We start from the raw sequence: 6,655 nt of genomic DNA, 5'->3' as shown, positions 1-6,655 counted from the left end.
TGATCTAGAGCGGGAACAAATGAAAAACATTCCTTATGCTTCTGCTGTCGGAAGCTTGATGTATGCTCAGGTTTGCACTAGACCTGACATTGCATTTATTGTTGGGATGTTGGAAGATATCAGAGTAATCCAGGGTTAGATCACTGGAAAGCTGCAAAGAAAGTCATGAGGTACCTTCAAGGGACCAAAGATTATATGTTTATGTTCACACGAACTGAGAATTTGGAAGTAATTGGCTACTCTGGTTCAGACTACGCTGGCTGCATTGATTCAAGAAAATCCACTTCAGGATATATTTTCATGCTAGCTAGGTGGAGCTGTATCTTGGAGAAGTGCAAAGCAGACATTGACTGCTACTTCCACTATGGAAGCTGAATTCGTATCTTGTTTTGAGGCAACCTCACATGGTGTATGGCTTGAAGAGTTTCATTTCAGGGCTTAGAATTATGGATTCTATATCTAGGCCATTAAGAATATATTGTGACAATTTAGCTGCTGTTTTTATGGCTAAAAATAACAAAAGTGGTAGTCGAAGCAAGCACATCGACATTAAGTATTTAGCCATACGAGAACGTGTTAAAGATAAAACCATGGTTATCGAGCACATTAGCACTGAATTGATGATTGCAGATCCTTTGACTAAAGGCATGCCACCATTGAAATCCAAGGATCATACAGAACGAATGGGACTTGGTTCTTTTATGTAATTTTGTTGTAAAAAACAAAATTAATGAAACTCATTAAGTTATGTTATTTTTCATATTCAGTTATCATGAAAAATATCAATAAAGTTGGACCTCGAATAAACATATGGTTCATTCATTAAGTTATTTGAGAGATATAATACAGTGTGATACATGGAAGATAATAATCATTTTTAGATGACATATCACCATGATTCATGTATTTTAATTTCTCCTATGATAAATGAGATATACGGGTCAAGTGGGAGAATGTAAGAAAATTGTGACCCGTAAAATAAACGTGTTGAAAATGACGACGGCCATTGCCAACAATTGTTGAAAAAATTTGTACACGGCAGCCTCAAATTTTGAACATTGAGATGCGTATACAAATTTGGTTTGAATCTCGAGCTCCCAAGACACTCGGTGATGGTATGAGTGTGCCTATAAATACCGAAGGCATTGAGATCCCTAAACACACAATCTCATACAGAAAATACACCATCTAAAGGAGTGTTGAAGTGTTTAGAAGGCTTCAATCGAAAAGAAATCAGAAAGCTTCAACAAATTTTCAATGGCCGGATGTAACACTCGATTTAAGCTTCCGCACATATTTTTTCATGTTCATGTATACGTAAAAAACATGATTTTGAGAAAAATATGTAACAGTCTATAATAAATTATTTTGTTGAATTTATATGGTCAAATTTCATTCTTTATCCGTTAATTTTGGTTTTTTTATTATATAATTTTAGTTTTTCTTGCTCTGATTTTTTAAATGTTGATGTTATCAATAATTTAAAGAAGATTAGAGCATGATATATTGCAGTAAATAGTAATGAACCATGCGCATAAAATCAAGAAATCCAGATTATACCCAAAAAAAAAAAAACAGTGAGATAATTCTTAGAGGGTTGTCATCAACAACAAACATGATTCGGAGTCCATGTTCCTCCACATGCATACCAAAATTGAAATCCACACCTGTTTCAGAAATTAAAGATTAGTGAAATAAACCCGGTATCACCCGGTGAGATCTGGGTACGAGATCCGAGTCAGTCAGAGGGTACTCGAGTCATCTTTAGTCCAGGTCATGGGTAGACAGGAAGTAAGGGAAGGAGCCAAGCTTGCAGCTAGAGCTTGGGTAGTATATTTAGCAGATAGTGTACTACATTACGGTCGTCTACCTGAACACCCGGGTATATGTGTCATCTACTAGTTCACAGGTATGGGTAGCATAACTTAATAATCATTAGGAGGTTTTCGGCGCGCCTAAGGGTGTCGTGATTAGGCTGAAGTAAGTATGGATTGTCAGTAACAATGGGCAGAGCACGGGCGACCATCTATCTTGTTATGAGTGACAGCTCGGCACTGAAAACAAAATCATCGTTGACTTCTCTCCTATAAATACCATGTTTACTTGATATTAAATCATTTAGATATATATCCATTTGCAAAAAAAAAAAAAAACATACATTCTCTTGTTAAAAATCCTTCGATTGACTTGAGCGTCGGATTGATTACGTCGAAAAACCTTCCGACACCACAATAACGATCTATGTTATCTTAAGTGTGGAGAGATATCATAACTCTCGTAAACTCCATCCAAAATCTAATATATCATGGCAGGAAGCAGTTCGATCCGGTGTAATTACCCACCACTCTCAAATCCAATTCGCCCGATCACCAGTCAAAACCTACAAGTCCATCCCTTTAATCATAGGATGTATACATCTTCCGACCTCCTTCTCATGAGTTTATTGAGTTGTGAGTGCGCACGATATACGTACATGTCTACATTTTATCACTCAAATTACACGTCAACATGATTCGATATCTCATATCAAACAGTATAAATATATAATTTAGGAAAATTTAAAATAAATGGTTGTTCTACGTACTGCATGTTGACATGCATGCATCCCTCACTATTCTCCACAAAGATCCTGCAACTAGGGCACCTCTGCCATTTCATCTCCTTAGCAAGCTGATTCACAATCAAATCCTCCACACGTGTTCATTCTGGTCAATCCACTCACATCCAACTCCAGAATGCCATGGCACATTACGCCGCACAACACAACAATCTCCTGCAGGAAAGGCATACCGCCTCCCTTATCATTTCTCCGCAATCATTTACCATCAAAGATGAGCAATCTGTATACGGACAGTGGAATTTCTGAGAAGCATCGAGCATAGACTCGCAGATGGCATCATCCCACATTGAAATCAGATACATGGGCACAATTTGCTTGCATGCGTCGATTTCAAGAATCTCTCCACAGTCTAAGCCAACCGGGCACTTTAGTACGGTGTAGTTTCCTTGGTTGACAACGAACATTTTAGTGGATCTCTTGGGGTGTTGTTGGAGGTGATGAATGAGGCCATTTCAGTTCTTCACTCCAGTGGTGTTCAGTTACATAGATTTTGATTGATTGTGGGATTTCTCAAGTATTCCTCGTACACTTCATTTTTGTTCATTTCCCACTAGTGTCTCTTTGTCTCCATATCGATTTGGATTCTTCGCATATTCATCTTTTATTTTCCATGTTGATTATATATTCAATGGCGGAGTCAGGTTTTCATTTCTATCAGGGCTAGAATTTTTTAAATCATGGTTGAGCTAATATTGATAAATGAAGTCTAGGGCTACCAGGAAAAAAAAAAAGACAAATGTATATATAAAAAATATCGGAAAAAAGAGAAGTTACCCGGGCTACCGTCCGGGCGAAGCAACACAAGGCTCCGCCCGTGTATATAATGTTCGGTAAATTTAAAATGTTAATTGTCTCACGTCGGTTAAATAACATATCTGAGAGTTGTATATATAAGCTTGGACAACCTCTTAAGCTCATGCACACAATTATGTGTTGGACTGCTCATAGTTGTGCCACTCGTTCTGCCCATAGATAGACCACTTATAAACTTTATGCTTCAAATGTTCATTCATAGGTGTGAATGAGTGTATTAGTTGTCCGACATCGAGTAGATAAAATCTCTGAAAATTGTATATATAGACTTGGAACAATTCTCCTCGTAAGCCGTTGAAGTTGTTATATGTTCAAATCTCAATAAAATCTTTTGCTTTATTTAATGTTAAATTTCATGCTGCAAAAAAATACATGACATATTACTACTGTTTAATTTTCGACGTATACTAGTCAATCTTTACATGATTAAAGAGTTTTTGTCATATTTAAAAACTTTGCAAAAAAAAATTGTTATAAAAATATACACATAACAAAACTAATACACGATTTAACCATACAAGGATATCAATCAAACTTTTGGCTTCTCTTAGAACACTAAGAAAGAAAGGGGAGAGAATGTCATTATGTCCCGCCAAACGCATACAATTGTATCTACACAAACAATCCAACTGTACCGCCTCAACGACTATTTCTTTTTTTCTGAAGAAAAAATTCATAGCATTAACTCATAATGATTTGCATTACAATATGTCTAAGCCAACTAGGAATGTTAGTAGAACTCCAATCTACATCAGCCACTCTATTCGCCGATCGTCCCATGTAATAAAGAGAAACAAAGATGTCCGAAGCCATAAGAGTTTGCATCTCCAGTGCAAGCGTGTGCCACTCGGTCCCAAGTATGCAGTAGGATCCAAGATTGCCAGCTTGAGTAGAGTCTGACAAGATACAAATACCTGTGATTCCAAGGCGTGGACAAAATTCCATACCATAGCGTATGATATGTAATTCTGCTACTTTTACCGATCCGGGATTTCTAATGTTGTAAGCCGACCTTCCTTAGCTCGGCCCTGAGAATCTCTAACCACAACCCCAACGTTGAACTTCTTTTTGTGCTCATCAAACCCTGCATCCACATCCAGTCTAAACTGGTTCAGTGATGGTGGCTTTCCAGCCGGTCTCCAATGGTCCCTGTACATCACTTGTAACTGATCATACCGCACTAGAAAGTTGATAAACATCCAACAATGCCACTGCCCAATCCAATTTTACCTCCGTGATGTGCCCCGAAGTATCATGAGGTCTCTTGCATTAGTTATATACAACCATTATATATAGCTAAACAATGCCTTTACGTCCCGCCAAATGCATTAGTTATACAACCATCGTAGTTAAACAAACAAGAAACATCCAACTGTGCTGCCTCAGCAGTTCTCTTGATTGACAAAGAAATAACATAACTGAAACACGATTTTAGCCATAACAAGATATCAATAGAACTTTTCGTTTACAACTCCAAGAAAGAATTGGGGAAGAAAGCCCATCGTCTCCCCCCAATGGCATTATACATACATTGTAGCTTTACAAACAATCCAACTGTGCCGCCTCATATACTCTCTTGATTAACAAAGAAACATACAGAACCAAAACACGATTTTTACAACCATATAAAGAAAGCACGGCACGGAAAGTCTTACCACAGATTCACAACATCCCACGTGCTTCACTCCCATTTGGAGTCGCAACAAACAATAAACCCATCATACCATCTCCGTGAAGCACAACAATATATTCATTCCCAAGCCAGCATGGTATTTGATAAATAAGAAACACAAAAAGGAAGAAGCTGAGAATACATATGCAGGGCAAAAAGTTCCTCCCCTCTGAAAATCTATTCTATATTAGTTGCCCCAACTAAATTTGTACACCCATCCCAACAAATATGTGATAACAAAGGGAAAATACAGCCATAAACAACCAGAAAATCACAAGGCAGAAACCCAAGAAATCACTATCTTGGCCGAAGCAAGTACAAGAAGCTGAATGAAAAGGACATCAAAATAGGATATTTTGATATTCAATTCGTGCAAAATCAGAGCTAGATCAAAACCATGATTCATTTTACATAAGGTGATCTAATAATACAATTGATCAAGCAATAATTCCTCTTTATACCTCAAATACTATTACTGGATCACGCTTGGCACGCTCCTGGAACTTCTTGAACCATCGGTCCATGATGTCCATAGGTAGTACCACCAGCTTCGACCCATCAACCCCACAAAACGACTGCATGAAATTGAACAGATGCTCCCCAACTTTCAAAGCCAGCCGCTCAATCTTCCGTTCAGCGGCCACATCCAGTGAGGGCAGCGAAGCGATGTCCTCCACCGAAACCCCGATGTTAGCCGAAAGCAGCGAGACATCTGGGGACGTCATTTGAAGCTGGGCTGGATCCAGCCGCCAGGATAGTGAGAGGACTGCGAAGGGTCGTGCAAGTGTAAGGCGCCACTAAAGAGAAAGGGGAGCCGGGGGATTGGATGTACATGGCCAGAGCAGTGGCGTACGCCCGGCTAAATTTTTAAATTTTATAATTTTTTAATATATTAAATTGATCGACTAATATTATATTATTTCAAAATTATATAAAATTTACATAAAATTTAAAAAAAAAAATTGAATCATCCATCCGAGCTAAAGCCTTGTGTGCAGCGAGGGTGAAACTGTTCAGTAAGAATATGCAGATTCCTCAGATGGAATCGTAGGATTCGCCGACGAAATGGTTCATATCGAGCAGCCAATGGGTGGCGTCGATTTTCTTGAAGGTGGAGATGTCGAGAGGGAAGCTTCGCCACTCCGAACATTATCGATTCCTCTTCTTCTACTACGTTCGACGTGAAATTGCGAACTGCTCAAAGGTTTTTAGAGAACCTTTTTTATTCCCAGAAAAATTCCAGCCTAAATATGTATCTATGATTATCATAAAATTATTAGTTTTTAATATAATAATAATATTTTTTTTAATGAATTGGGTTAATAATCGTCCATTCTATACTAAATTTATTTATAAAATGTACATGCGAGACAAAAGTTTAGATATTTTTTTTCCCTAAAGTTTTATTTTGTTTTCAAATTTGACCATTTTATAGATGTGATGTGATGGATGATTGGTAGAAATATTTATATATTGTTATATTTTCTAAAAATAAATGCAAATGTTAATATATTTACTTAGCTCTAATCAAGGCTCGGGGGCTTATTACT

This window comes from Primulina tabacum, chromosome 12 (genome assembly GCF_025594145.1).
Source record: "Primulina tabacum isolate GXHZ01 chromosome 12, ASM2559414v2, whole genome shotgun sequence".
Taxonomy (NCBI): domain Eukaryota; kingdom Viridiplantae; phylum Streptophyta; class Magnoliopsida; order Lamiales; family Gesneriaceae; genus Primulina; species Primulina tabacum.
This window is presented reverse-complemented; position numbering follows the sequence as displayed.